Source organism: Bidens hawaiensis, unplaced genomic scaffold (genome assembly GCF_021521415.1).
Source record: "Bidens hawaiensis isolate Kalapana, Puna unplaced genomic scaffold, B.hawaiensis_p1.1 tig00084231_1, whole genome shotgun sequence".
NCBI lineage: Eukaryota > Viridiplantae > Streptophyta > Magnoliopsida > Asterales > Asteraceae > Bidens > Bidens hawaiensis.
The window spans coordinates 985-24,189 of NW_027504069.1; the positions used below are offsets into that span (position 1 = coordinate 985).

At 39.4% G+C, this 23,205-nt stretch overlaps 1 pseudogene across 1 annotated transcript; it reads right to left on the reverse strand.

The window, feature by feature from the left end:
- Positions 1–1,748: 1,748 nt before the first annotated feature.
- Positions 1,749–6,138, reverse strand: LOC143607623 (putative receptor-like protein kinase At2g42960; annotated as a pseudogene). The gene is made up of 9 exons (XR_013149007.1): positions 5,947–6,138; positions 4,996–5,679; positions 4,245–4,349; positions 3,982–4,104; positions 3,592–3,762; positions 3,394–3,523; positions 2,971–3,309; positions 2,813–2,915; positions 1,749–2,302 (listed from the first exon to the last, which is right to left on the reverse strand). The product of XR_013149007.1 is annotated as a putative receptor-like protein kinase At2g42960 (transcript).
- Positions 6,139–23,205: the final 17,067 nt, after the last annotated feature.

A 23,205-nucleotide genomic window follows, 5' to 3' on the forward strand; every position in this document is an offset into this window, starting at 1 on the left:
GTGTGGCGGAACGAGATCAAACATCATTAGAAAAATCACTATGTGTGACGAAAAGTATGATAATAGCCACGCTTTATATTACAAAAGCATTATGTGTGACAAACGTTAAGACAATTGCCACACCACAAACTACAAAAGAGTGTTTGAGTGCCAACTTCACATTTTTAGCCACACTGACAATAACCTCCAGTGTCTATAAGATATGTTTGGCCACACAATACATCACTATGTGTGACAAAAGGTTTGACAATAGCCACACTTTAAATTAGAAAAAACATTATGTGTGACAAATGATAAGACAATGGCCACACCACAAACTACAAAAGAGTTTTTGACTAGCAAGTTCACATTTTTAGCCACATTGACAATAACCCCCAGTGTCTATATAGTATGATTAGCCACACAGTACCTCACTTTGTGTGACGAAAAGTTTGACAATAGCCACACTTTAAATTACGAAAAGCATTATGTGTGGCAAACGGTAAGACAATAGCCACACTATAATCTACAAAAGATTGTTTGAGTGGCAAGTAAACATTTTTAGCCACTTTTAATGTAATATCCATTGTCTATATGATATAATTAGCCACTCTATTAGTAAATTTAAGTGGCCATTTCTTTGTTATACCCAAACGGTATAGGTCACAATGCAAGCTTAACATAACCCTATTGGCCACATTATTATAAACTTCATGTGGCTGAAACATGAATTCATGTGGCTCTATACGTGCAATGGTCACTCATAGTAAATAGTCATGTGGCCAATTTCTACCGTTTAGCCACACTTATTGGAGAGGCTTCTTGATGGCCAGCAATTAATGCATGTACCCTTTAGCCACACTTATAACCACATAAGGCCACTAAAAACTGTGTGTGGCCATATCATACCCACGTTGTCGCGACCTTTGGTCACATATAACCTGAACCAAATGTGTGTGGCTAAAGGCCTACGGCCACACTTTTTCCGTGCGACCAAAGGTCAATTTTCACATAGTGGTATACACATACATATACGCCCATATACATACGTCATACATATACATATATGGCATACACATACATACACGCCCCTAAATATACTTCTCACATATATATGACATACACATACATATACGCCCATAAATATACGTCTCACTTATACATATACAACATAAACATACATATACGCCCATGCATATACGTCTACGTACTTATACGCCATGAACATACATATACACCCATATATTCTTCGCATTTTTGGAGTTTTTCTTCGATTTCGGCGCCGTCAGCCGCTGTTAACCACCATGGTTGGCCTGAGTTTAATCGTTTATGACCCAGGTAGCTTCGGGGTGTCTAGATTTGAGCTAAGGTGGCCCTTAAGCTCGTTTTTCGTTGATTAAACGCCTGAATAAAGCTACATCTATATTCAACAGGCTCATTTGGCATCCCGGGGCTACGATGTCGGGTTCTAAATTATTGTGTCAACTGAGATAAATGATTTCTTACCTTCGGTTGATCTTGGATCGTTGAATAGAATAATGTAAAGAGTGTTTGGCTTAAGTGTGTTTTTGATGGTGTAGGCTAAGATGTAGAATGATGGAGATGGAAATGATTTAGGGTTTAAGGGGTATTTATACTCCCTAAGCCCATGGAACTTAGCCCATCTTCATTCTAAGTCCATGATTATTTTGGCCTACCATCCTTTTATCTTTATTATTATTTTTCTACTAACTCAATTTAACTCTTCCAACGTAATTAATGTTTTAATACTAATCATGGAAATTTCGGGATGTTACATCAATCTCATTCCTTAAACTAACACAGTCATCAGTATGATGGCTTTTGTCATTATGAAACAGACACTGCTTATTAGTATTTAAGTGCGCTCTCCATATAAGCGGTTGCGGCTTCTTAAAATCCACAATTTCTGTAGTTAAGATTTCTAAAGGAGTTTTCATCAATGGGGTCCTCTTGCTAGTATCTTCTCCCCACTTACGATATTTGTTTTTGTTTCCAATCAATGACCTTTCATATGTTTTTGTAGAAGTTTCTGCAGGCGGTTGGATTCTAGACCAAATTGAACCCCGCACCGGCCTATTCAACCGTGTGTTCCTAAACTCCATCTTTGCTGCCTGTTTTGGACTTTCAATCCCTAAAGTTTTTTTTGTTGACGTTAAAAGTTTAGCCCCAGACATGATCGTATCCCAAGTTTTGGGAATTCCATCTTTTCCAGTCAAACAACGAATCAGTGTGTCGCTCCGCACATTCTTACAGAAAGCACCTCGCAACATATCTTCACTAATTCCACCAATGTTCAAATTTCCTAATTGAAACGAGTAATGAAATCTTAAACAAACTCATTATCCCACCTAATCACATCCGAAATCTCGGATGGATCTCGCGTGTGTTTTTTCTGTTGACTAAAATGTTGTGAAAACTTAGCCACCGAATCATTCGAGATCTCAATTTGACCATCTGGTTATTTCTCAAACCACTCGTGGCCAGCTCCTGTTAACGTAAGAGAAAACATATGACACCAATAGGGTAGAGTCCAACCACTGACCCCTCCTACTGCAGTGAAATTAAGTAAATGATCACTAGGATCCGTCATACCATTATATTTCCCCAAGTTGGTAGGGATCTTTACATTAACAGGGAACAGAGCTGTAGAAATACGCTGGACAAACTTTGACTTTTATGCAAATGTTGCGCGACGATATGGTTTCCTAAAATCTTCTTCTACATCACTATAGTACTCAGTATGTTGAACCATCTCTCGCGGGCGACTAGTCTCTTTCCTGCCATAAACTTGACTTCATCAGTAACAACCAACCTCTGATCTCCTGCTTCCAACCATCATTATCAGATAGATGAAACCAGTTAGTTAGAATATCTTTTATGCGCCTAAACACTGTTGTGTTTTGTGCACTGAAGCTCTAATGATTGGGGCGGGGTAAAAGTTAAGAACATTATTGTTTAATGTCCGCATGCCTTCATCCATGAAGGTGACCCGTAAAAACCGATCGGATACGTCTCGAGAACCCGGTTTGACAATTCAACTTCTGGTGGCAACGAGTAAGCTTTAGTTGGAGTGATGAGTAATCTTCTAACTCCAATGACATCTTTCTGCCCCGACTGTTGTTCAATTAGCTTTAACATCCATTCTTGCACGATTTTCAAACGTTCAAACCCCTTGAGTAACAAGAAATGTGCTGTAAAGCAGCCATGTTGACTTCTTTGCAAGTCAAACAATGCGATTTGTTGACTTTTGGTCAAAACCTCTGAGCTCCAGCTTCCAACCATCATTTTCAGCCAATCCACAAGGTTTACCTGCAAAAACCATAATGAATCTAGCTTACAAGTATCATGAGGCAACAATGCGATTTGTTGACTTTTGGTCAAAAGATGATTTACCTCTTGAGCAGGGCGACCATAGTCAACAGGGTCTCTTCCGGTTATTGACTCCAAAAGTACAACTCCAAAGCTATAAACATCACTCTTTTCATTCAATAGGCCAGTATTCGCGTATTCCGGGGCCACATACCTGTAAATAACAAAAAATTACTTATTATTGGTGCTGAAATGTAATTTTAACAGCAATGATATACTAACCCAAAAGGGCCCATAACGTGAGTTGTGATGTGGCTTTTTCCAGCACCAAGAAGCTTCGCCAGCCCAAAATCAGATACCTTTGCATTGAAATCATCATCAATCAAAATGTTGCTTGACTTTATGTCTCGGTGCACAACTTTTGGCTCGATTGCTTCATGCAAGTAGGCAAGGCTGCATTTAAATGATCAAATTGTGACTATTTTGACCTGATTAACGATAGAATGGGCCTATATGGTTATGTTTTATGTCTAACTGGTTAAGTGAGTTCAGCTAAAAGCTTTGATTAACAATTGAAATTAAATGGCCATCGTAATAAACCAAGTTTCTTTAGACATTTTAACGCATTATGTTTAATAAATTAAAATATACAAAGATATATTATATACTTACGCCTTAGCTGTCCCAAGAAGAACCTTTATCCGAGCCTCCCATGTAAGATATCCATGTTGGCGCATAGCCCCATGAAGCCATTGTTCTAAATTCCCATTTTTGACGTACTCGTACGCTAACATCCTAATTTACAAGAATCTCATTATATTATACACCTTGAAAAATGCATATCAACGAAATAAACACACATGAGTAGTTCTTTGTACATTCATTATTATGTGTATTTGACTGCATTATAGCATCTAGAAAGAGAAAAAGAATACCTATGAGTTCCCTCAATACAATAACCCAATAACCGAACCAAATTCTTGTGACAGACGTGGCCAATTGCTTCAACCTCCACTCTAAATTCCTTCTCTGCTTGGCCCCTAGAGAAAAAAACTACCATTTAAACATATATTGAACAAAGCAACCACATTGCAGGTTGCACTGGGTAGGTGGCCTTCAAGGGTGTTAAATAGACCTATAAACGAACCGAACGAGCAAGAACAGGGCATGCCCTTCGTTTTACTTTAACCGAACAAACGGACATAAACGAATGAACATAACTTACATAGATGAAAGTAATAAAGTAGACTAAAATGTAATGAGACTAAAATTTTTAATGAATATACGAATGAATGAACGAAAATAAATAAACTAAACAAATGTATAACTAATGAACGTAGATGAACGAGCACAAACGGATTAAAACGAACAAACGTAAACAAACGTTCATGAACGAAAATGAATGAACGATACATGTGTTCATGTCCGTTTCGTTTAACTAAATGAACAAAAAGTTTTGTTCATGTCCATTCATTAATTAAATAAACAAACTTCAGCCAAACGATTCATTGAACGTTCGGTTCGTTTACAGTCCTAGTGTTAAAGGTAGGAAACCAGTGGAAGTTGGGTTCGAACCTGAGACCTCTGCTAGAGGGACTCAAGCGTTTACCACCGCGCCACTCCTTAAAGGTTCACAGCAATACACTTTAAAATAAACTTAAAATAACTAAAGTTACAAAAACTCACACATTATTAAGAAGCATCTTAACCGCCACCAGATTCCTATTAACCAACGTCCCATGATACACAACTCCATACCCACCCTCTCCAATAACATTCTCTTTTGAAAACCGATTCGTTGCAAGTTCAAGATCGCGCAAAGTAAACCAATGACCCCAACCCAAATGTGAAAACTTAGGCAAACCCACAAGCGGAGACGGTGCACTAATTGGATGAGACGACGAAGACGACGGTTTATACAAAAAATTTCCAGAACTCCCATCTTCCCCTGACTCATCCATATGATGAAATGAACCTCGACTACTTGCATTATCCCCATTTCTTGATTTCGACACACCAAGATGAACCAAAACTTTATCGAATCTTTATCACTGTTCTTATCATGAATTGTGAGAAGAATACCATCTCGTGGAGCAAAATCAGCAGTCGAAACCTGCTCAACTCGCACTTCTTTAATCTCTTTCGAAACCGTGGGTATTCGACTATGCGGGATCGCGTGTGAGACCCCCCCCCCCCCCCTTTGCACTCTCTTTAGAGAAGTGAGGTAACATGTTAACACACAAAGAATGCCTACAATAAGCAACCCAATGATAATCCCAATTAACTCCCATACTTTAATCCCTAATCCATCTACTTTCTCGTATAACCCGTTTTTTAGATTGTCCCCCATTCTTGAAAATGATCAAGTACCTGAAGAAGGAAAAGATTGCAGATAAACAATTACACATTTTCCAAACATCAGTTCCACCAATTAATCTGGTTAATAATGAGGATTAGGGTTTTGCAGATTGGTGGAAAATGAAGTTTTATATAAGGTGTAACAGCCACAAGTACATAAAGTAACATGCTTTTCAACTAATCTTGCAATACCCAGATGAATTTGGCACTTAATTACAGTAAAGTTGTGAACTTTATGCAGAATTAAGTAAAAAGATGAAGGGAATGTGGATAATCTACCTTCAGTGAAGCAACTAAAGAGTGGATCTTGGTGTTGGATGAAAAGGCATATCCATGAATGGGGTTAGAGATCTGAGTGATGGAGATCTAATCTAATCTAATCTAAGCTAAAATGGAGTTATCTGAAATAGCAGAGCAGAGATAAGGAAAGGTAGGAAAGATGGAGTATTCACCAGAGGTTGGTTGGTGATGATGAAACAGAAACTAAAGCAAAAGCTATCATTTTTTTAAGTTTTTTTTTCTTTTTAAATCTTTATATATTTGGAAAATAATAATTATACCTTTTAAATAGTTTTTAAAAAGTGTTAGATGCAGATGTTATCTCATATTAATGTTTTTTTTGTGATTTGGGGATTATAAATTGTAACTGGCCTCATTACGACGGTATGTAGGATCTCTTCGAATTCTTGAAGTATGAATCCCATACTCTGTTCTTTGGGAAGATCCCCATATAACTGGACGACCTCTGTCACGACTTCTCGCAACCTCCTCTTCCTCAGAATACTTCTCAATTATGACACTCTCCGGCATCTGACTCTGACGAACTGTTGAAGGAGTATATGGAGATCTCGATGGAACATCTTCATACGTTAGTGTCCTTGCACAAATTCTTTCCTCACACAACATACGTTCGTATTCAGACACAATCTTCTCTTGGTGTAACTGCAACCATTCTTCAGGAGACTGAAGTTTTTCAGATCAGAGATTTTGACGATGAGATCTCGCCGGAGGGGAATTTCCAGATCTGGAAATGAGTCCAAAGAATCTCATTCGTCACGCGTCCCAAATCACCAGTATAGATCATGTAGGTGCCATAAGTCCGGCAGAACGCTTCATTATCACTGGAGTTTCCATCGGACCTTGCTGAGATTGACACATATCAACCAAACAATCAAAAAACGTAAAGTTCTTGCAAAAACACGGATGGCGCCAATGAAAAGCACATATCCAAACCCGAATAGGTTAGACCGATGATTCCACAAGATACAGGTCAAGTAACAAGTAATAAAACGATACGAGTCAAAGCTCAACAAGACCGGTGACAGAAACCTGCAAACAGAGCACCATGAGCTCGTTACGGGAAGGACAAGAGTAGGGGTCTTCCCGTAATCACCCTCCGGCGTGAGAATAAGTGCGGTCCTTTAGAGAGAGAAAGTACTTAAGTGATTGATGTAATATTTGAAGTGTGAATGAATACCGTATGATGATGAAGTGAGTATTTATAACTGGAGGTTAGGAGAATATTATTGGTACATCTGTTTTTTTCTAGAAGGTGCTCTTTGTAACAAACTAGACACGTGTCCGCTCCTGATAGGGTGGGACAACTGGCCATGTGCACGGTTATAACAACCTTGCCAGTTGTCCTCCTTCAATTGGTTACTATATCACGTGCCCTTCAAGAAAGGATCTTCACGTAAATCTTCTAGAAGAAAGTTGGTTACAACTAATTTACTGATGTCACTCTTCTGTCATCTCGCGTATGATGGGAATGTCCTGCGGATGACTTATGAGGGAGTCTTACGTATCTCGCGGATGATCTTTGAAGCTTTTCATTATTCTTCCTCTGACTTGAGTTATGCGAGTGATGAGAGTGTTCTGCGGGTGACTTTTGAGGAAGTTAGGAATGACCCGCGGATGATCCTATATGGGTATTTGGAGCTTTTCACTACCCTACCTCTATAATATTTAAAATAAAATAAGTAGTGCCACTCTTATAACTCACGATAAAATGTATTTAAAACGACATTTATTCTGGTCGGTAAAACCGTACCGTTAACTTAAGGTCTAGTTCGTTAAACATCCTTAACGAACTAGACAAGTCCACTAACGAACTAGCTTAAATATAAATAACTTTTACATTAAATTAAACGATAAATACAAAACGATAATTACAAAGACTCAAGACGCAAAACCGTGTACTAACAACACTATTAAAGTGTTAAATATTTAATCAACTCATTTCATTTCACAACATAGAAAATGTCACATAACAATATTCATGAGATAGTTATAACAAAATATAACAAAATATAGCAAATCAAATATTGTTTATTTTTGCTAATATCCTAAATGCAAACCTATAACATTTCACAAAATAAAGTTTATCAACACAAAGGTTGGTGATCAATTCATAAGTTTGAGCATAATAGTATATAGTACAAAAAATCCACAATCTTGTATACGAAACAATAAATAAAAGCAATAACTTGGATAGATAGATATCGCAAAACACATTAGCGACACCTAGCTATAGGGGGATGCCAAATAGTCTAGGATTTTATAGTTATCGTTAATTGCATTACGTTAACAACACCTTGCTATAAGGGGTTGCCAAATAGACTAGGATTTTGTAGTTCCACCAACCAAAAGCGATAAACACATAGGCATATAATCACAGAACACCAAATCGAGCAATTATTAAGTAAAGTATACAATAATGTTTGTGGGTTAAGATTCAAGTATAAAGCGTTCCGTTGAATAAGTATGAAATATCACCCCAAAACGAAAGATGGAAAATGGGGTATGAGAGTACTCACGTTCAAGTAATAAACTTGAAAGGTGATAATTTGGAGATTTGCCGGAACGATGAGTTTAACGAACAATTCCTAAAAGGGAAGAAGCCTTGGATTTAGAAAGGTTGTCTTCAAAGTCTTTAAATAAAATAAATGTTACGAAATGTAAACAATTAAAGTTCAATGTTAAATGTAACTGTTTAAGAATTTATAATACTAACCCCTTTAAAGTGTAAGTTTGCTCGAAACCGGGTTAAAGTATCTAACCTTAATATTTACTCAACCTATGTTAAGTAATAAGGTGGGTAAAATGCAAGAATGCAAGTCCATTGGGAATAAAGATACTAAAACGGGTTTTAACGAGTGTTCGGGTTGTTGGTTCGGGTCTTGATAATTGGTCAAACCCAAAGTCAACTTTCCAAAATAATGAATGTTATGAGATAACTCAATAAAACTTATTAAGACTTAACCAAGTATGTAGTTCTATTGTTTTAGAACTAACAACGCACGTTAAGCGAGTGTTCGGTTTTGTCGGTCCAAACTTTGTTATGAGATCAAGTTGGATCCAACTTTTCCAAGTACTTAAGAACATAATTAACATCAGTTTGTAAACTATTTTTAAAGAAATATACAAGTCTTGATAGCTAGAAAGACACGTGTGTGTCTTAAGCGAGTAAAACATCGGATTGGTTTGGTTTCCATTTCACAACAAGTTCATAGATGGTTTCCACATGCCCAAATATCAAAGAACTTGTATAATAATGTACAAATGAAAATACTTAAGTTCTTACAACCAAAAAGTTAACAACAAAGTCTTTAAACAAAAGTTCGGTTTACGGTCTAGAGCTATTTACGGTTAAACCGAAGCATAGACTCTTAGATCCCATAACCATGGAACTTGTAAATATAACAAACAAACTGAAATGAGCAGGCAAATTAATATGTATAAACAAGTTATATATATATATATATATATATATATATATATATCAAGGACTCGAAAGTCCTCCATGAAGCCTTGCCTTACAAGGTCCGAAACCTCGCCGACCGGAATCGGAAAAGTAACTACCAAAGGTAAAAAGGGGTATTATATTATATATATGTTGTACCGCCATAATCAAGTATTAATAAGACTACATAAGCTAATTAGAATGAAGGATTTAACTCAGTTTGACTTTTAGAAGTCAAACATTTAAGAACACTAAGAAAAATAACCTTGAATATTTGATGTTTGAGAGAGTTTTTGGAGTTGTAGCAGAGGAAAATGAAGGGGAAAGGGGGTGTATATATAGGGAAATGATTTGGGTCAAACATGGGTTTAATATCAAGTAATTGCATGAAAAATGGATCAAGACAAGACACAAAACAACAAAATTCAGATTGCTGCATCTGACGGGCATAGAGATACGTGATGGGGGTTTGGCCACACCCATCGCATATCGCTATGGGGTGGGTGGCCAGATCTCCAACTTTGCAAAAATGGCAGTTTTGGCCCCTGGAGTTGTTTTAAGTGTTTTTAACGCGACTTAAGGACCGAAAAGGATGTTTTCAAGACCCAACAAGTGTAAAACAATATTGTAACATAAAATCCATCATTTTAATTATATCAAGGGTTTCGGTTTACAAAACGGGTCGTTTTACAAAACGGGTCGGTTTACATGTTAAACAAATACAAAACGAATATACGTTTTACCCGAAATTAACGAATGTCACATTCATGACGCCCGGCACAACAAGAAAGATGAGATAGTTAAGAAATACAACAAGTTCGTACGCTATCTTATTGACAATCAACTATACAATTGTGAGGACAGCTTCGAGTACGAGACCAACTGATGACGGGAGCTGACAGACTAAATACTAAAGACTAGAGGGAGATTGTAAGGCCCTATTTACTAGAGGGAGATTGTAAGGCCCTATTTTGTTATTAGTCTTTTATATTTACTTATGTTATAAATGTTGTATGTTTATTTTCTTTGTATGTTTGGGCCTTAGGCCATGTAATCAAAGCCCATTTAGGCCCATGAAAGGAAATAATGCTTGATATGCTCAAACCTATATAAGGTTGAGCATACTCATGCATACAACAACCCTTTTGAAACATATCTTATCCATTATCACCAACTCTCTCCATCTCCTACTTTCTTTTTAACCTCTTTGGGTAAATAACATAACAAACAAGATCCGATATCTCGGTTCCTCACTAGTGATTTTCGCTAGCTAGTGTTTAGATTGATCCAAGTAAACTAGTGTCTTGTTGTTTGATTCGTCCATAGGACCTACTCTCTCTCTCTCTCTCTCTTCACAAGCTCCAGTCAGGTATTAAAAAAATCTAATTTTTCCGGCACTCTTTGAAAATCCGTCGCACCACAAGTCGATCTCTTAGAGGTTTTCCGATTTTGAAGTGATATAAAACATATGTTAATTGAATAAAAAAAACATATGTTAATTGTTTAAAACATATGTTAGTTGTGTAAAAAAAATGTAATAAAAACTCCAAAAAACATATGTATACTGCTTTTACACATGTTCAAAACATATGTTAAATTGTTTAGAACATATGTTAGTTTCATGGTTATTTTGTACCCGATGAGTTAAATAATGATCAAAATGGTTGACTAGAAATAAAATGCTCCAAAACCTCTAAATCTTATGCTCCATCAAGCCTAAAAAATCCCAAAACATATCATAATACCAAATAAACTTTAAAAATAAATAAGTAAACATGATCAAAGTAGCATACCCAAAAACTAAATCCTCAAAATAAACCCCAAATCAAAAACCAAATAAATACTATTGATAAACATCAAGTAAACTAAAACCCTAGTCAATAAACTAAAACCAAGTCAATACTATTAATAAACATCAACCAACCATCAACCCAACATCAAGTCTTCAAAAACCCATGAACCATGCCCCTATCAAGGGCGGCTCTAATGTGAAGCTAGTAAAGAGAAATTTTGGCCTCCACATTTTAAAGGTCCTATTTTTAAAATCTTCTAAAGCCTATTTTCTTATCAAACTACAACAAGTGATGTATTTATTTTTGTTTTGTAAACAGAAGATAAGTAACTTTGGAAACGAAAGTGATAAGTTATTATGTATTTATTTATTTATGGTTTTACTATGTTTTGTTGTTGGTGGCTCTTGGGGTCTTTCATCTTTGAGAAGATGATATAGCTTCTAGCAAAAAGTAATTGGTAACAGAAACTTAACTTTTTACTAGTAAAAACGGTCGTAGTGGTTATCCAAATAAGAAATATTTTCTTTTGTTTACACCCCACCCCCCCCCCCCCCGCCGGCCACCCACCACTTTTTTTTTCATTTTAAATATAAATTTGTGACAAGTTTTAAGTGCGTATGTAGTTTGAATAAATAGTCATGACCTGATTATTTTATATATATGTTTATATAAAAGTTTTTTTGTTCTCTTATATTAACTTGCTATAAAATTTCTTTCTATATATAGAAAACAGAAAAACAAAATGTTTGAAATATAACTCAATTTGTAATAAAAAAAGAATATATTTTTTTAACGATAAATTTCTTCAATCAGACTTTGTCTTTATCAATAGACCATAACTCCATTGATGTAATAAATATATATTTTAATATAAAATAAAATTAGGCAAAATAATATGTTTAAAATTATATGAATATCCATAAAATAATATGTTGAATGTTATTCAACTTACATATTAGAAGTTATTGTGTAGAACTAAATAACATGATAATGAAAACTATAAATAAATATCAATGAATCGTTTAATTATAATTATTATAATTATTTCAAAATAACATTTAACTGATAACTTTTTTTTCTATAATCTGACAATGACATAAAAAGAAGCCTCAATTTTGTTGTAAGCTTTGGGTGTCTCAAAGTGTTGAGCCGGCCCAGCCCGGTTCAAGAAACCATTATAACATTCACTCTTAACCAATATCTAAATTACTACAAGTCTTTATTGCATTATACCATTATAAACTAAAACCATAGTCAAACCATAGCTACAAGTTAACAAGTCTAATAATTAGTTTACCTATACATAATCAATACCAAAATACACTCATATGGATTCTTATTGATAAAATAAATCAAACTATCTATATAATTATCTACCATACAATCCTATATGTCGCTCTCACGTTGCTCCCCACCCTCTATAGAGCCACCAGATTGCTTGATTTGTGAATACAACACTCTCATTGATTTAACCCGGTTATAACTTTCGTGGGTCTAAAAGCTAAACCAAACCCGGTTACTCTCACAAAACCCTAAATCGAACACCACCATTCATTCAGCAGGCGATCTCTGTTTATTCTCATATTCACCATCAATCTCTAATCCAATCTTTGATCTACGCTTTATCATCGATCCTTCATCTTCGATTTGAAAACCTGAAGTCTGTTCTCCTAAACGAATCGGGCCGTCCAAGAAGAATTTTCTAGGCTATCGATGCCCTAATCTATCGTGATTGTTATAGCCAGCCACCTGTTTGCTTGGAAGAATTTTAATTTGTCAATATCAAGTATCAATTCATTGAGAGTCACTGCATCAGATTGTGAATCAATTGAGATTTGAGAAACTTATCGATTATGTTATTTTGTTCCGATTTATGAATATACAAATTCCAAATTCTTTCAAGCTAAAAACTATCTTTAATTTTCCCAAGACTAAAAAGAAGCCTTAGATAATTCAGTACTTTACTTGACAGTTACAAGGTAAGAAAATCTTTTTTCTTTTGTTTTTTGTTTTTATTTTAATCCATTAATCAATGGCTTTGTTCTTCCATCGATTGTTTATATTGTGATTTTTTAAGAATTTCAACTTGCTGGTTTTATTTATCAATCGTTAACGAGTCAATTTAGTGTGATTGAAATGTTTTAAATTTGGTATTTCATTAGTAGGTTTTTAGTTTCTTTGTTAATAATTTGTGGGTATAATTGCTACTTACGGACTATTTGAATTTTGTTATATGAGATTATCGTTTTCGTTAGTTTTTACTACACTTAATTGATGTGACAATGTCATTTAATTGTTATTATGTACGTTGAATTATCATCGATTGAACGGAGAAAATGGTTCAGAAATAACACATCATTTTTATGTGGATTCAAGTCTAAATAACACTTCAAGTTGATACATATCATCAGCTTTCCCAAAGTAATTTAGATAACAACCAGTGTGAGAAACTAGCTTTTGTAAATGCAAGAGAAACTGTTGCATATGCCACTAGAATTTTAGTTTAAGCACTCTCTCCTGTCTAACATAGGTTTAATAAACCCTTATGAAACCCTTTACTTAATTAATATGTTCACTTCCAAATTTTCATTCTTTTTTTAAACGACCAATTAAGTAACGCCGGGTACACCGTACGCGGCCCTCATTGGCTAAAGGTAGCCCGAGCCGGCTAGCATAGATTGTATTATGTGAAATAAATTTCATATACACATAATATTTTTTGGTTGTTGCTATTATACAAAGTTAGCATGTGTTTTACGTTTTGTTTCTAATATTTATACTTTTAAAAAAAATTATTCTTGATTTTTTTTATCTTAATGCATCATTGTGGGTGGATATAGAGGTAGGGTACCAAAAAGACCCAAACACCATTAAGTATCATCCGCGGGTCGGAGAGGAACCCCTCATATACCACCCGCGGAACATATGGATCACCCGCACAACATGGTAGAGGAAGAACATCCTTACACCACACGCGGAAGGATTCAGGCACCCTCAGAAGTCATTCGCAGGACAAGACATTTTTCCGCCAAAATGATCAGAAGGCAATGTTAACAGGACAGCTGTAAATAACTAATTACCATCTAGAAGAATAACCACGATTGTTACTTGAAGAATACATGACTCGTTAGCCAATGAATGAAGGACACCTGGCCAGGTTGTTATAACCGTGCACATGACCAGGGTTTGGTTCGTCCTATCATGAAGTGGCGCGTGTCCAGGTTGTTATACCAATGCACATGGGATGTATATCTCAACCTATCACAAAGGGACACGCGTCCAGACGGTTATTAAGATCTTTTAGAAAGGGACAAGTGGCCCAATCACCTTCCTTCATCCTTCGGCTATAAATACCTTGTCAACCTGCATGAGGTATTCATTCATTCACATATACTCTGACGGTACTTACTCTCAATACTTTAGTACTTTCTCTCTTAAGAACTGTACTGATTTTCACGCCGGAGGGTGGTTACGGGAAGACCCTCCCAATTGTCATTCCCGTGACTAGAATCACAGTGTCTGTTTTGCAGGTTCCGGTCATTGGACTTTGGGAAGTTGTACTCATATTGTGTTGGTTCTTATCTTATCCTACCCTGTGGACTCATTAGATCCGGGACCCGTTTAGGGGATTGGATCTGTGTTTCTTCATTGGCGCAATCCGTTTTGGTGATAGAACTGCACAAGTTTTCGTTGGTTTTTTGGTTTGTTCAGTATGAGTAAACTTCCCGAGGGGCCGACGGGAACTCCTGCACCTACTTAACATGTTACAAACACAGATGCACCTGAAGGTTTTGCTTCATGTGTTTTTGCACGAATTACAGCTCCGGGTTCACGAACCACCGATACAACACCATGTGGTCGTACCCTCGAGCGTGTCACAACACCAACTGGGCCAACTCCCACCGATTTGGGACGTGTTACGGCTCCAGAAGGTTCTAATCTGGGTGACCTCGGGCGAATTATGAGAGATACTCACCGAACTCGATCAGTATTGGGTCTGGAAGACGATTCAGGCGATTTTGATCTGGCGAGGTCTCACCGCCATAATTCTAGATCTAGGTCAGAAGAGTGGCTCCGCATCCAGCAAGAGAACCTGACAACTGAATATGAGCGTAGAGTGCGCAATGAACATTTTCATGCCCGCACTCTGACTTATGAAGAATCTCCCCGGAGATCTCTTTCTCCTCCACCAACAGTGAGAGGAAGTTAAATCCGTTACAGTCAACAGACGTAACAAGAGTTTGGTGAACTACGAAGGTTGCACCCTCGTCCTCGTATGGACATGCGACGCGGAAGATGATTTCACTAAACCGTACCGCCTGGCATCTTTTGCCGAGAAATCGAAGTTCATAAAAAGCATCGCTACAGCACCTTTTCCTGTCAATGCTAAAATACCTACATCGGTGGGTAAATATAATGGAATGACTGATCCAAGCGATCATCTTCAAAACTTTGTGGCGGTAGGTGGTGTGAGCGGATGGACGCTCCCCTATTAATGTCACATGTTCGCATTGACACTAACAGTGGCAGCGCGAGAATGGTTTGAAAAGTTACCTGATGGTCAAATCTCTAGCTGGGATTATCTGGTGAAAAATTTCCTCAACAGTTCAGCCAGCAAAAGAAGCATACTCGCGGCCAGTCAAAAATTTTGGACATTATCCGCCGAGATAACGAATCCGTGGAAGATTTTATTACCCGATTCAATGATGAAAGTCTAAACATCAGTGGAATCAGCAAGGACATGCTTCGTGGTGCCTTTCGCAAGAATGTCAGATGTGATGCGTTGATCCGCACACTTACCGGTAGAGATGGAATGCCACAAGAATGGGACGATATCATGGCCGCGGCGAAGTTGTATGCCAGAACTGAAAAAACTTTGGGGTATAACAATTCAAAGCAAAAGTTAAAAGTGTAGTTTCAAACTCCACGACCCAACAAACAAGCAAAGGGGCCAATTTGGTCAAGACTTCAGCCAAGCGTGGAGGTATCAAAACCATTCGACGCAAGATCTCTCATTGGCAATAAAAACAAAGCGGGACCCTCGAATAGAGGTCCCAACAATTGGACTCCACTTTCAAATACTCCCGCTGAAATCCTCACCATGGAGAATGTGAATTTCAGGAAACCGCAGCCACTCACTAGGAGGTCGTTCCTCGATGCCAAAAAAACATTGTTCGTTTCATGACGACATCGGTCACAACACGAACGAATGTAATGCTTTGAAAAGCGAGATTGAGGCGGCTATACAATCCGGGAAACTTGGACACTTGGTGAAAGGTGGAAAACCCGGACTGGTAAGGCTCCCGCGCAAAAAACAAGGCAAGGATTTGAATGTTCATATGATACAAGGCGGACGTAAGGTTAGGGGAAAGAGACGAGAGTCTGATGAAGAAAAGTGGAAGAATGAGCCAGTGATTTTCCCACGAATCAAAGGAGGTCCTAGTAACAAGAATCCCTTGATCATCACTGCCCTCTTCGGTCACTATCGTTCCCAATATGTTTTCTTTGACACTGGTAGTACATCTGACATCATGTACGAACAGTGCTTTGAACAACTCGATGAAGAGGATAAGGAGAGGTTGAAACCTATTCATGCTCCTATATCTGGATTTGGAGGATAGGTAATGCACCCGCGAGGGGTGATTTCCTTCCCAGTCACTTTAAGCGACGGAGTTCATTCAAGGACTGAGGAGGTCGAATTTTTAGTTTTACCAGCAACATCGAAGCATGACATTATCTTGGGACGGGTAGCGATTGGAGATTTCAATGCTCACCCTTCCATAGCACACGGTGCAGTAGGAGTCCCAACTCGCACCGGAGTGGCTATCATTCACATTAAACGCCATTGTTTTGCAATAGAGAGTTCTAAGCCTAGTAAGATTACGAAGAAAACCCGGTGGACTGAACCTGAGAAATGGGTACTAAACAAGAAATTCCCCGATCAGACAATCATAATTGGACCTGCTATTTCAAAAATAGTACGAACTTTCTTAAAACAGTTGTTGACCAAAAACATGGACGTCTTCGCCTGGCAACCCGCGGACATGACTGGTGTCCCACGGAACATTGCAGAACACAAGTTAATAGTAAACCCGATGTTTACACCAATGGTCCAGAAAAAGCGAAAGATGGGCCCAGAACAGACGAAAGCTATAAATGATCAGGTGCAAGATTTGCTTCATGCCGGAATTATTCATCCAATCCAATATCAGGCATGGGTCTCCAATCCGGTTATTGTCCCTAAAAGCAATGGGACATGGCGAATGTGTATAGATTTCAAGGATCTAAACAAGGCGTGTCCCAAAGACTGTTATCCATTGCCAGAGATTGATCTTAAGCTTGATGCAGTGGCTCCATTCAAGTTTAAATGCTTTTTAGCCGCCTACAAAGGCTATCATTAAATCCGCATGGCTGCGGGTGATGAGGATAAAACAACATTTTGTACTGATCAAGGCACCTTTTGCTACAAAATGATGCCTTTCAGACTGAAGAATGCGGGGGCCACATATCAACGAATGATGGACAAAGCATTTAAGGGTCAGATTGGTCGAAACCTAGAAGTCTATATGGATGACCTTGTGATCAAAAGCATCGAGGAAGATCAAATGTTGAGAGATATCGAAGAGACATTCGAAACCTTGAGGGGTAGCAACATGAAGCTGAATCCAGCCAAGTGTTCGTTCGAAATGGAAGAAAGAATATTTCTTGGAGTGATTGTCACTGGCACAGGCTTCAAGGTTAATCCATATAAAATCCAAGCCGTAGCCCGCATGCCTTCCCCTTCATCCCTTAAAGAGGTTCAGACGCTTAATGGTCGAATGGTTGCACTAAAGCGCTTTTTGGCGAATCATGCAGCTAAATCCTATCCGTTTGTCTCAACATTGAGAAACTGCCTCAAGAAAGCACAATTTAAGTGGACAGCAGAAGCGGAACAAGCTTTCTTGGAGGTCAAAAAATGTTTGATGGAATTACCCACGTTGACAGCACCTTACGCGGGAGAACCTTTAACGTTATACCTATCAGCATCGGACATTGCCATTGGGGCTGTCCTCCTGACGGATAGAAAGAACGTTATAACACCGATCTACTTCGTCAGCAGAACACTGTCAGATCCGTAGACCAAATATTCAATGCTGGAAAAACTTGTCTTAGCACTGTTCTATGCCGCCCGACGCCTCCGCGGGTACTTTCAGGACCACCCCATCAACGTGTTAACTGGATACAAACTCAAGAACGTTCTCAGTAAGCCGGGCAATTGGCGAAGCGGGCCATCAAGTTGGGTGAACATGCGATAGAATATAAACCCAGGCCAGCAATTAAGGGGCAGGTGCTGGCGGACTTCGTCACTGAAGTTCCACAACACAAAGTGAAAGAATGTTTAATTGCGCAGCAACCCCAAGTACCTCCTGAACAAGGACAAGTTTGGTCATTGTTCACGGACGGGGCTTCAAGCAGCGAGGGATCTGGTGCAGGCCTTAGGCTAGTCAATCAAGAAGGCCACAAATTTACATACGCCATAAAGTTAGACTTTAATAGTACTAAAAACGAGGCAGAGTATGAAGCTTTCCTGGCGGGCCTGCGGATAGCCAAAAAGCTTGGGGTGAAACACTTGTAAGCTCGAGTAGATTCCATGTTTATTGCGGGACAAAGCAATGGCACGTACAAAGAAAAGAATGACGTAATGGCTTCATACGTGTCACAGGCGAAAGATTTGATGCTTCAGTATTCTTTATGCAAAGTAATTCACATAAAGAGAAGCGAGAACAAATCAGCGGATGCCCTTAGTAAACTGGTTTCAATAAATTTCGAACACTTTGCTAAGGACATCCGCATTGAAATACTGGATCACCCATCCGTCCCGCAACATCAAGTTTTGGTAATTCAAACCGGAGTGGAATCTTGGATGACACCTATCGTAGCATACCTGTCATCAGGAGCCCTCCTAGAGGGAAAAACCGCGGCCCGGAAGATAAAACACAAAGCCTTGAACTATCAGATGCATGACGGTGTTTTATACTAACGTTCCTTCCTCGGTCCACTACTTCGATGTGTGGATGCCGAGGACGCGAACTATTTAATCAGAGAAGTTCATGAAGGCATCTATGGCCTTCACGCAGGCCCGAGCATGGTCGTAGAGAAGCTGATGAATGCCGGATATTACTTTCCAGGAATGCATCTGGACGCTGTGCATGAAATCAGGAAGTGTGATTCATGCCAACGCCATACTCCCAACACGCTACGACTGAAGAACGAGCTTGTTCTAATCACTTCAGCCGAGCCGTTCCAGAAATGGGCTATCGACATAATGGGACCTTTCCCTGAAGCCCCGGGACGCATCAAGTTTTTAATAATAGCAATCGACTACTTCACGAAGTGGGTGGAAGCCAAACAAGTTGCATCCATAACAGCAGCAAGCGTTAAGAAATTCTTTTGGGAATTCATAATCTGCCGGTTTGGTCTTCCACTGGAACTAGTTAGTAATAACGGTACTCTGTTCGCGGACAATGGGATACAAGAATGGTTGAAAGAATTGCACATTTCTCAAATCTTCACATCCGTAGCCCATCCGCAAGCAAATGGTCAGGTTGAACGAACCAACCGAACAATCAAGGAAGGAATCAAAGTGAGGTTAGGAACTAAATGGACGGGTTGGGTTGACGAGTTTCCCCATGTACTTTGGGCCTTCCGCACCCAAAAGAATTCTAGTAATTCTGAGACCCCCTTTAGTTTAACCTGCGACATAGAGGCCATGATTCCACCCGAGATAGGGATTCCATCTACAAGAGTTTTATTGATCGATGACAATGATTATGAACTTCGGATGAATCTTGACCTCCTCGAAGAGAGGAGGGAACTGGCATCTATCCGCGAGCACAATTATAAACGCCAATTGCAAAAATATTATAACTCGTGGGTCCAAAAATGCGAGTTTGATGCAGGAGACTTTTTCTTCCGCAACAATGAGGCCTCCAGGCAAGAACCTGCGGGCAAGTTGGCTCCGAATTGGGAGGGCCCTTACAAAGTTAAACGAGTGTTATCTAAAGGCGCCTACAAGTTAGAAAAGTTGGACGGGACTGAGGTCCCTAGAACTTGGAATGGGACCCAATTGAAAAGGTGTTACATTTAGTACGTTTTTCTTTTTTGGCCTGCGTGCCTAATTAGATACACACAAGTTATGTAATTTCATCTTTTGTAATTCGGCTTATGCCTAAATCTATGGAAATTTTATTTCAGTCGCATGTGATATGTATTATTTTGTAATCCTTTATTGACAAACAAGAAGATCCTACAAACACTTATATTATGTGGAATAAGACAAAGTGTGCCGGATGAAACAAGACTTCTTTATATATGCAAAAGGGATTACAACCAAGCGACGAATTACAAAAAAAAAAAAAATACACAGAGGAAGTTATGCCTACGACGCCGCGACTTTGTGTTACGCATTCTCACCTTCTGCATCGTTCTGGTCATCCTCAGCAAGCCCAAGGAGATCCTTTAACTGATCTATATTATCCTCCTTATCCGCGAGCTCAGAAATCTGCTCCGCAAAAGAAAACTTTAAAGTATCAAAAGTTTTGGTCTTCTGGATGAGTACGGCAGCAGTATCCTGGCCATGCAAAATGTGTTCTTCCGGAGGCTTAGATTCTGAGGCAAATTTATAGCCCACCTGGAAGCCCATTTGACGGCAAGCTTGTTTAGATGCATTCAGAAGTATGGCGACACAATTCCCGAGTTCATCACTCGCCCGGACATGGGTGATAAACTGGCAGAGTAAAGTGTAAGCAAGTGCTTCACAAATGATCATGACAATGTAAAAGAACACAGTTACCTGGGGGATTCCTTCCGCCAACAACCATTTCTTATCCGCCTGAGCTTGAACAAGCTTCATTTTATGGCCAACACATTTTAAGGCTTGTTCGCGACCCTTAGTAGCAAGGTCAGCTAGACGCTTGTCTTTGGCCGCTGATACAGCCTGAAGAGTTCTTACCAGCTCAGCTTGTTCATCCAACTGCTTTTGGAGAACAACTTTGGCTTCCTCAGAGAAAGAACGAGCAACCTTCTCTGCTTCCAGCGCTTGGCGGCTCTCTTTGGCTCCATTTATAGCCTTAAGGTCTTCTTTCTTAGCGTCAGACATTGCGGTCGCCAACTCGTCCCAGGACTCATTCATAGCCAGCCAATCCCGTCTTATTTCCTGGCTGGTAGAAACAGTATTCGCCAGATGATAAGAATGTGTGTTCAATAACTCTTGGCGAATGCGTTGGCGTTGTCGTTCCCTTTCTGCGGGAGCAAGGCTCTCCCGCAAATATTCAAAACATGCATCCACATCGTTTAGCGTTGTCTTTTGGCGTATGGACCAATGCGGATGATGTATTGCAGCCTCCTCTTCTTGAGGGGACGGAGATGTTTGACGCCCGTAGGCGAACGCACTGACCCCTCCTTGATCTCTGAAGTGATGGACATTGAAGGAGAGTGACATTGCGGGACCCTTAAAATATCCAGTCTCCTTCTCCTTAAGAGGAGAGGTATCTGTCACGATGATCGGATCGTTGGCGGTGTTAGGTGGTGGAGACGGAGGTGAAGTGGAGCTTTTCAAACCTGAAACATCTTCAGAAAGATTCGTCAAGGCCACTGAAAGATAACAATCGTCCGTCAAAATACACATTTGGCATAATATAATTGTCAAAACTTAAAAAATGACAAATTTACCTAAGGAAATATCATTGGAAGAAATTTCTTGGAGGCCTTGGTGGGCTTAACTTTACATTTGTCAGCCACCTTGGACACACCGCATCGATAGCTTGGGGTCCCACCTCAATGTTAGCATCACCAGCAATGGGACGATCGCCCCCAGCAGTGGCATCAAAACCTTCGTTGTCCGCCGCTTGGCTGGTGGTTGCTTTATGACGGGTCAGACCTACAGTTGAATGCACGGAATTAGTAGCATCACCTGGAAAACTTCCCTCGTAGAGTGATGACTCCTTGCTAGACGAAAAGAGTACAATCACTCCCCTGGAAGTAACAGCAGGCACAGGTCGGGGTTGTAAAATGCCCTCACCTTTCTGAATGAATTCCTGAACAAACTCCTCACCTTTATCGTACATCGCCTCGGAAACCACAGGTTCCGAGTGAAACACGGTGGGAAATAAAAAATTGACGCGCGTGCGTTCCAAGAAAGGCGCGTCCCTCAGATCGATTGGATGGCACACCATCAATCCCTCTTCATGATCCAATAAAGTATCGAGGGAGGAACCTTCACCTGTATAAAGTAAAAATCAGGAGTCAAGCACTTATCAAATTGAATAGTGAAACAACACTAAACTTACTTTTATTCGGCTTCTCGTAATAGGGTTCCAAATCAGGGAATGGCCACAAACGGCTCATCTTAGCACTCACCATCGCCCCCTCATGTATTGGGCGCATGGGAGTTGGTGTTGCGGTCAACGTTGCTAAACCAAGGGAGACCCTCATGGGCACTGGCGGGAACCACCGGCATCTTGTCCTCCACCTTACGATGAGTCATCGCAAACGGAATAACATCCTCCCGGATCCAGAAAAACTTAGGCTTCCAGCCATGAAGGCTACGGATCCATTCCGTACCAATAACCCCCTTCCCGGTGGTGGCAAAGCTATACCAACCATCGCAGAAGGTCATCTTGTAAAAATCGGCAAACATGCCAACAGACGGTTCAAAGTCACGAGCTTGACAACAGAATTCGAAGTGTCAAATTCTTAACATCCCAAAAGGATGGATTTGTGATATATGAATTCCGTAAGTTGTCAAGATAGATAGGACAAACTTCGTCACTGGTATCTGGAGGTTTCCCGTCGTAAAGTGGTCCACATAAACAGCCATTTTCTTTGGGGGTGGATCGGTCGCAATAGAACCGTCCGCTGGACGCTCCGGCTCCCACTCCGACGCCAGGCCGTACACATTAACAACTTCATCATAATCCTTCTTCTTAAGGTTCACAACGACCTCCTGAATAGTATGAGCACTCT